Below are 9,739 nucleotides of genomic sequence, written 5' to 3'. Positions count from 1 at the left end.
ATACAAGATCAGATGTTTTCTAGCGGTTTTTCAGTTTGTTTCATAATTTAAGATAGATTTAAATTTCGCTCCCTTTCAAAAATGTCACTTGGGCCACTGCATTAACAGATTAACCCCTGGCGACGAGTTAACGTGGCAGGAGGTAGGAGCCTACTGCCAAGCTCTGTGTCGTCATGGTCATGCAAGATACACTAAAATGGGTGGTATTATAGAAAGGTAGACAGTTGTAGCTCTATAATTATACCAAATAATCTGGAATTTCAATTTGCTCTACAAAATACAGAGGGAAATACCTCATTTTTCGGACCCGATTTTTTTCCCCCCAAAATTCGCCCGTGGTCGAAATCTGATTTTGTGTCCGGATTTTTATACTTTTTGGACTCAGATCTAAGGCAAACCGGTATGAACTGCAAACAGACAGATTATCCTTTGCAAAAAGTAGGATAAGATGGGCATTTGGAATAAAGAGTGGTCTCGATACAAAATTAATGGCTCCGTTTAGCAACAATTTTTTTTTTAAAAAATACAACTTTTACCCTTCTGCTTATGCGCGAGCCAGATAGCCAATGAAAAACGATGTTTCTAACACAACTAGGCAGTATGTTATTGGAAGATCACCTGGAAGTTGGTGTTTTCGGATGTATTCAGAAATAGCTTTCAAAATGTGTTTCCTACTAGAATTTCAGGCGAAAAAGACAAAAACCTCCAGGAGTTAATGTGTTAAGAAAATGTCTTGTACATGCTCAGAACAGACTGCCAGCTCTATCTTGTATCATTATTGTATACATTGTTTTCGGAGCACACCAGCTGATTGTATGTCCGGTATAAAAGGAATCTTTCTACAAGGTAAATAAATGGGCATTCCGATTGCCATCTGCCTCGGGGACTTTATAACCTTATTGTATTGCTGTGGTGAAAACACTAAATACAACCAAGCTAAATCAGTCCCTATTTCTACAACTGCTACAAGTATATCTTTATTTATACACGCAATTGAATAGCAACATTTCTTTTGATATTTTATTTATTGGAATCTATTCACAACTATGAAACCAGGACTTTTCATTGCAGAGTGAATCGTTGCTTTACAGTTGGCTATGATAGTAAACAGTCATTATTTTGTATGCTGATAAGAAAGGGCCTTTAAAGTTTTCGCCTTGTATAGCAAGTAGTCATTATTTTGTATGCTGATATTAAAGGACCGTTAAAGTTTTTGCCTATTTTGTTATTATTATCAATGTTAAGATGTTAAACCGTTAAACATTCTAAGGTCTTAAAATGTAAAAAATTGTCTTGATAACTGAATTGCTATGTAGAAGGTGCTATGCAGACTCCCTTGGTTATATCATACGTTTCACAGTAATGGCGTGTTGGTGTAATGATGTAATAGTGTAGCGGTGTAATGCACAGAAACTTCTATGTAAAAGCAAATTTAGGAACTCTACATTCATTGCTTGAGAGGGTGCTTAGAGACATCCCTCCCCAGTGTTGTTACAATATAATCTAACAAGACGTTAACGTTACTTTGGTAGTCGATTTATGTATCTATAAAGGATAAAGTTTCCCAACAAATCTTCCTTACATTTATGGGAAATAAATTTTCTTGTAAACATTTGCGATAATAGAGAGGGTCATGTGGGCTACGGTTCATTTTTACATCCCTAAACCCAGAATAAAGCCAGTCTGCATATACTAATTCCAACAAACCTGTGTACAGACTGATTCAGGGGTACTCATTTAAAAAAAAATGTTTCAAACCGATATAAAAATGTCCGATTATAATTTCTAACTTTCAAATACAATATTGGCTTAGTATTCCCGTTGACCTAGCTACTAATGTAATTTCCGATAGTTTTACATCTTCGTTATCATTAGTTTTCATAATTAGCCATTATATGTGGCATGGCGTGCCCAAAATTGAAAATCATAAACATAAATTATTTGTGTACACTTGTTGACAATGTCAGGTAACCGCTTACATGCTTTATGTGGGCTGGTTTTTATCTTATTATGAAGTCCTCAAGTCAGAAGATAAGAATGACCGTGTCAGAGAATTACCAATATCAGTTCCTTGGACCTAGCGATGAGACAGGGCACATCTGTGACTTGTTTGTATTCTTTTATTTAATGTCATCTACGGTTTGGAAGAAATCACATTCGAACACATGACGTCAAAATCGGCGAATCAAACTTAGAAGTGACCAGGAAATAAAAATTGCTTAATTAACGTGTGATAAATCTTTTCAAATCATTTATCCATATTTACGGATATGGATAAAAAATGTCTTTGATTTTTATTTTTTTTAAAAAGGCTTCGCTGTCGCAAAACAGTCTGAGCACAAAATGAAAAATTGTACCCAAATTTTTCAATTGAAAAACCATATTTCGAATATACTCACATCATTGTAATTTGGCATGTACGTAGGTAAGTGCTCAAATCTGTGTTTGTTTATGGGTCTCAGGCCATTATTCAGTACATGACAGGCTATACATGGTAAACAGTACACTTGGTGGAGGAAAACGGGAAAATAAGGGGAAGAACCCCTGACCCACGGGAAGCTACTAACAAGTTTCTTACGTACCCTTCATGGCCGAGCAGAGACTCGAACCAACACGGACAAAGGTGAGATTCAGTGATCTGTAAAGGCGAGAGCCTTAGAAATCTCGGCTACCAATGGGGCCCTTGTTCAAGCGTAAGGATTATGCAAAGATATTTTAAAATTAATCTCACATCCAGAGAGTGGTTATAGAAAATTAACGTTTCTGAAAATTTAGCATGAATTCAGTTTTTGTGCCCAGACAGTTTCGCGACTATGGGATCACTTGACTTGATACCGAGACAGAACAAAAAGAAAGTACCAGTTCTCTACCGAATCAGATGGGATGTATAAATTATTCTGCACATAGAAAACGGATGGGAGGGGTGGGAAATGCAAAGTCCAAGAAGATACCGTGCATATAGTTTTTCCATCACGCAAAATACACTAGTAAAAGCTTCAAACCGGTCACCCTGCTGTGTCTGTTGGTTATGACTGTAGTTAGTTTTACAAACGTAGACAATATCACTGACCAGTTAATGATGTTCTCGTGCACCTTTTTTTCGGGAGGGGTAATTTGGGATGGATCAAGGGGTAGAGAAAAGTAGCCAGAAAATAATTATGTTTTCTGTGCGTTTGTAGTTTGTTTACATTAATAAATCAAGAAAGAAAAGTATGTATCTCGAAAGAACGTTTAGATTGATGGGGATGTAACAGTGCAAGTTAATGCACTGTTTCCGAAATTCGTGTAAAATTTTCCAATATCTACTCTTATTGTAAATAGATATGCTTTACTGACAGTCGCTGATCATAAGTGATTTTATTCCACTCATGCAAAAACGGTGCGTAGGGGGCGTAAATTCCTTAATCCATCGTCACTAGTTCTTATCCACTGTTGCAGCGCTTAGCATTAAAATGGGATATATATAGTTTGAGTGTGGGTTTAATTTTAGACTATATCTGCATAATCCTTGTGTTGGAACACGGTACCCCGGGTAGCCGAGTCGTCTCTGGGATCTCACTTGCATCCTTTGAGGGTATGACATGAATCTTGCCAGTAGCTTCCCGTGGTCTATGGTTCGTTCCTCGGTTTTACCGGGTTCTTCCTGCACCAAATATACTGGCCTCGACGTATAACTTGTCATGTACTGAATAATGACCCCAAACCTTTCAAATATATATATGGAAAAACCGCCTTCATATATCCAAAATACGACGCACCATCTCAACATAGCATCACATCACGAACTAATTTTTGGAAAAATTCTCATTGTCACAATGAATGTGTTCCTGTATGTACACACACTGACATCATACAGAAGTAAGCATTCACCTGATCATTCCCCTCAATCGTTCACTTTGATCAAACATTTAACACATTTTCTCAGGTTGCACAAGTTTGCATTCAACAGCCAACACTTATACAATTTAAAGGGACTATAATGGTCACTAAAAGGGATCGCTTCGTATGCCAAATTTTTTATGGAAAGAATCGAGTAAAAGCTTCTCAACAAGGCACATTATAGACCGGTACGCTGGTGCATATTTATTCGAGATATAGAATCGAAGTTGATCGAAACGGGAGACAATTTCAAAATAGTGTTTAACTTCGCCAATAACTTCTATCCTATGATTAAATTTGCTTCTTAGTCGAACAGGTCCAGTATCCTTTCGAATAATCAATCTACCCTCCTGGAGTGAACATGCAAATGAACTTCTAAGCATACTCTCATCGGTATCTACTCACGACCAGCTTCCATCCCCAGCAGGTAATAAAGGCCTCCTTTAAGGCGTGTGCGTTCTTACCAAACACATATGCTCTAATCCTATGACCTTTGGAAAGAGACTCGAAAAGCTCAAGGGTCACCTTTGAAGGAGAGGACACAGAAGAAGCTACATTGAGGAGGCTATTAACAAAACTAGACTCTTCGATAGTGGAGCCCTTGTAAAATATAAAACCAAGGAAACAAAGAAGAAGCATGACACCTTCGTGATAACTTTACACAACGATGCCCCATAACGCATCGTCCGAATGTCCGAAGGATATATATATATATATATATATATATATATATATATATATATATATATATATATATATATATATAAGTAGTAAATGGGGATACCCTAGCGACAATGGGAATTAGCATTACAAACACCCCTGGGACAATCTGGCGACAAGGGAAAATTAACATGGAGAAAAATCGTGGGACAATCTGGCGACAAGGGGAAATTAACATGGAGAAAAATCGTGGGACAGTTGAACTACAAGGGAAATGAACATGGAGAAAAATCGTGGGACTGTTGAGCGACAAGGGAAATGAACATAGAGAAAAATCGTGGGACTGTTGAGCGTCAAGGGGAATTGAACATGGGAATAGAGTGTGGGTCTGTCTAGGGACTAGGGGAATTTAACATATGGAAATTGAACATGGTGGGTCTGTATAGCGTCAAGGGGAATTGAACATGGTGGGATTGTCTAGGGACAATGATGGTAGAGGGTCAAACACAACAGAGACAGAAACATGCATACACTAGTACAAGCGTGAGATTTATATTTAAAGCATTACCAAGACCTGAAATCTTGCTGGGGTGTTCAAAAATTTGCATAATTGTAATGATGCTATAAATAGCTATAATCAAGGAAATGCTCAACGACAAAATGGATGTGACTAAAAGTAACGTTAAAATGACGAAATTGTCCCAGAATTTAAAGGAAAATAAACATATTCCCGAAAATTAAGTTACAATGGTTTAGACTAAAATGGATAAAATTAGTAACTACTTACAATATCAACTTCTGTGACGATCATGGATAAATACCTATGCATCTATAATCAGCTGAAATTCCTATCAAATCCCACTATCTATTTATAGCTCCAACTTGTGGGTTTTTCCTTTGGAAAATCCCACTATCTTTTTATAGCCTCAGCTTGAGTGACGTTCCTGTTTATGAATTCTAGTATATATGTATAGCTACAAAATGTGGAAATCCCCAAGTCGATATTTATAGTCTCAAAATTTCCAGCGTCAGTGACGTCAGTGTACTGAACACTAGGGGATAAATGGCAACAGTGTTGCAAGTGGCTGACCTGAATACGCGCTACTGTAGGTAGGTAGGTAGAGTGTATCTGATAGGGATAAAGTGAGTTTTATAGGGACAAACAGAGACCAATACACACACACACACACAACATACGCGCGCAGACTCACACACACACACACATACACACACAGAGGGAAGAGGAAAAAACAAACCCCAAAATATACTATCCACACTCGGGAGGAAGAAAAAAAAAACAACCAAATATACGATCTACACAACGTACGCGAACAAACACACACACGTACACACACACACACACACACAACATACGCGCGCAGACTCTCTCTCTCTCTCTCTCTCTCTCTCTCACACACACACACACACACACACACAGAGGGAAGAGGAAAAAACAAACCCCAAATATACTATCCACACTCGGGAGGAAGAAAAAAAAACAACCAAATATACGATCTACACAACGTACGCGAACACACACACATACACACACACACACACACACACACACACACAGAGGGAAGAGGAAAAAACAAACCCCAAATATACTATCAACACAGAAGGGAGATACTACAAACCCCAAATAAACTATCCACACAAACGTACGCGAACGCATACAAACCCGAAATATACTATCAACACAGAAGGGAGATAATACAAACCCCAAATAAACTATCCACACAAACGTACGCGAACGCATACAAACCCCAAATATACTATCACCACAGAAGGAGATAATACAAACCCCAAATAAACTATCCACACAAACGTACGCGAACGCATACAAACCCCAAATATACTATCCACACAACGTCGCTAACGCATACAAACTCCAAATATGCTATCCACACTCGGGAGAAAGAAGAAAAAACAACCAAATATACGATCTACACAACGTACGCGAACACACACACACACACACACACACACACACACACACAGAGGGAAGAGGAAAAAAACAAACCCCAAATATACTATCAACACAGAAGGGAGATAATACAAACCCCAAATAAACTATCCACACAAACGTACGCGAACGCATACAAACCCCAAATACACTATCAACACAGAAGGGAGATAATACAAACCCCAAATGAACTATTCACACAAACGTACGCGAACGCATACAAACCCCAAATCCACTATCAACACAGAAGGGAGATAATACAAACCCCAAATAAACTATCCACACAAACGTACGCGAACGCATACAAACCCCAAATATACTATCCACACAACGTCGCTAACGCATACAAACCGCAAATATACTATCCACACTCGGGAGGAAGAAGAAGAAAAACAACCAAATATGCGATCTACACAACGTACGCGAACACACACACACACACACACACACACACACACACACACACGCACACCACAGAGGGAAGAAGAAGAAAACCATTATACACTATCCACACGCAGTGAAGAAATAACCCTTTATATATATACTATCAACAGAGAGTGAAGAAAATAACCCATTATATTCCATCAACACAGAGTGAAGAAGAAAAAGTTTTTTGAAAGCACCTAAGCCCTCACCTGCAATGACCAACTCTGCCAAACACCTACACCCCACCCACCCCCACTCCCAACACTACAAAACCCATTTAACCCGTTATTTTATGGCATCAGTGTGTGATTTAGGAAACATCAAGACACAAAATGATGGACGAATAGACTGACTATTGTTTACGGACTTGCATGCCTAAAGAGCGTGCGTGAAGGAAAACATCCTTCCATTTCAATTCTAACTAAAACATGATCCAGAGGGATAGAGAGAGGTGAAAGAGCACAATTTCATAAAGTGTGAGTAAAAACAAAACACGCCATCCTTATTATACAATGTCAAGACCAAGAGACACTTACGTTTTCTTTCTGGTCTATTCTCTTTTAGAAGGTAGTATGAAATTTCACATCAGGGCCAACGCCACTGCTCACATTGTCAATTTTTCCATTTCCATGTTTTTACTGGCACAAGTTCTTCATCATCTTCAATTTCTTCTTCTTCTGAATCCCTCTTCTCTGTTTCGTCTTGTTTTTGTTTCTTCTCTTTTCTCGTAGGGCACTCTGAATTCCAGTGTCCTTTCTCCTGACAACGATATTAGGTATCTTGACTTTTGTCTCTCTTTCTTAGACGAAGCAGGTATTCTGGAGACAAATACCCATTTACCTTTGCAGATATAGCAAACTTCATTAGCACTTACACACTTTCGTATGACTCTCATCAAATCAACGACCAAAAGAGTAAGTTTTGTTGCCACTTTCGCATGTGAATTATGCTTTCGTATGACTTTTAGCAAATATTTGACCAGCAGGTCGGTCTGTGCTGACTCTTCCATCTTCTTGATCGTTTGAGAGCGGAATGAATACTCTGACGCTAAGACACTCTCCTTGTATACATGGACCTGCTGCGTATGAAACCTAGTCAAATGTAATTTTGCAATAAGATGAAACGATTTCATTGAGGAAGTAAAAAGCAATGATGTACCGTATCGCCTCACACAAAACCTGAAGTTTTAGTTCAAATCCGTGTCAGCGATTTCGAAGACGACATAACTGAGCTTTAATCAATGCTCTCCAATTATGCCACAAAACCACGAATCCTGATTCACGCCAAAAGAAATTTCGTTCGGTCCATAAAAAATAGTATCACATCTGAGAAACGCAAAAACGAACTTCCAGAAAACTGAGAACGACGGCTTACACCTACAACGTAAATGTGTGAGTTCAACTAGTGCGTAAAACTTAGTCAAATTAGATTTTTATAGTCAAGACGAAACGATCTCTTTTCGAACAAGAAAGCAGACACCAAGCGACAATGGCGATCCGTGTCACACAACACTTTTCAAAATGTATATTATCAGAGGTTTGTTCTAGCGATCTGCACGGTTACATTAAATGTTGATGTATTTTGCAATAAGACGGACACAATTTCCATGGGATCGCCCATGGTACGATTGTTCGTGCATTAGTTTAATTTTTAAAAATATTTTTTTATATAAATCGCCTATAGAATAGACCCAGTAAAGCATGGCCATTCTCGTCACTGTCTAAATAGCTACTCAAGTCAATTCGAAGCGAACGCGGTAAGAAAATAAGTATAGCCAATGAAATGGCTTACAACGGGTGATGCATTGTTTTGTTCTAGGGCTGTGTGGCATAATAATCCCTATGTTCTTGCGTTGTTACCATTACAGTGCAGACAGACTGAAATGTGAACTTACAAGCATTCTTTGTGTGTGTTGTACCATTTCCTCTTACCACATCAAAATACTGAGCGTCACAGTATTGGTTCGCGTTTTCAAGCTGACCATTTTTTTATATCTCACTTAAACATTTCGACATAAACACTCACATCGGTAGAGTCAGAACAGACGTGTTACAGTATTGAGGGGCATGTTATCTTTTCTTTTTCAAACTAATAAATTTGGGGTTTGTATGAAGTAAAGAGCCGAAAGTACAGTGAAATTCAAGGATGATGACCCAATCTGTCTGTCTATTGATGCGTGTATTTACTTAAGAAGAAATATGACCTCTAAAACACAAAAAGATACGGCAAGCATGATTAGATTAAACACAACGATGTTTTCCTTCACGCCCGTGTAATTTAGAGTTTCAATCGTCTTTGAAGACAAACTTGGTCTCCTTTTGTAGGGCTTGAAATAATAAAAAAACTGAAAAATCTTAAGCACTTTGCTATAGATAATTTCATCAACAGACCAAACAACATAAATACCGTTACAACAATAGAAAGCCTTAAATCTTCTATCAAAAAGAAATGCATGAAAAAAATTAAAGATTAACGATAACTAACCAATGAAACCGAATTTAACAAAGGCAATGACATGTAAAGAAATGCTTCTCACTTTGGAAAGGTAGGCGAATGTACTCTGTCATGCACCGTCAACTTGAAAAAAATTATAAACAGAGAGAAACCTGAATTCAAAATTCAGTTGTTTCTTTTTCTTCAAAATTATTTCGTTTCTTTTTTCTTTTTTTTTTTTTGGAACAAATCTAAGCACTAATATAGAGTGGAAAAGGGAAAATGCACATACAAGCTTTGATATTTCTGAAAAAAGGAGGGGATATTCCTAACGTTCATAACCACCTATATATGCTTGGACTTGTCTGTGACTTA

The sequence above is a fragment of the Sinohyriopsis cumingii genome, chromosome 8, assembly GCF_028554795.1.
Source record: "Sinohyriopsis cumingii isolate HCF-2022 chromosome 8, ASM2855479v2, whole genome shotgun sequence".
NCBI classification, from domain to species: Eukaryota; Metazoa; Mollusca; class Bivalvia; order Unionida; family Unionidae; genus Sinohyriopsis; species Sinohyriopsis cumingii.
The sequence above is the reverse complement of the archived record's forward strand: the minus strand, read 5'-3'. Positions refer to the sequence as shown.